Here is a 240-nt window from a genome sequence, read left to right on the forward strand (position 1 = left end):
CAGGAATAAACCTCATGCCCCTCTCTGTAATAGAGAAACTGGGAATCTTTGGGGTGCAAGCTGCTAAAATCTCATTAGAGATGGCAGACAATTCAAGAAAATAGGCATATGGACAAGTAGAGGACGTGTTAGTAAAGGTTGGAGGCCTTTACATCCCTGCTGATTTCATAGTCCTGGATACTGGAAAGGAAGAGGATGAATCCATCATCCTAGGAAGACCTTTCCTGGCCACAGCAAGAA

This window comes from Arachis ipaensis, chromosome B01 (assembly GCF_000816755.2).
Source record: "Arachis ipaensis cultivar K30076 chromosome B01, Araip1.1, whole genome shotgun sequence".
In the NCBI taxonomy this organism is placed as follows: domain Eukaryota; kingdom Viridiplantae; phylum Streptophyta; class Magnoliopsida; order Fabales; family Fabaceae; genus Arachis; species Arachis ipaensis.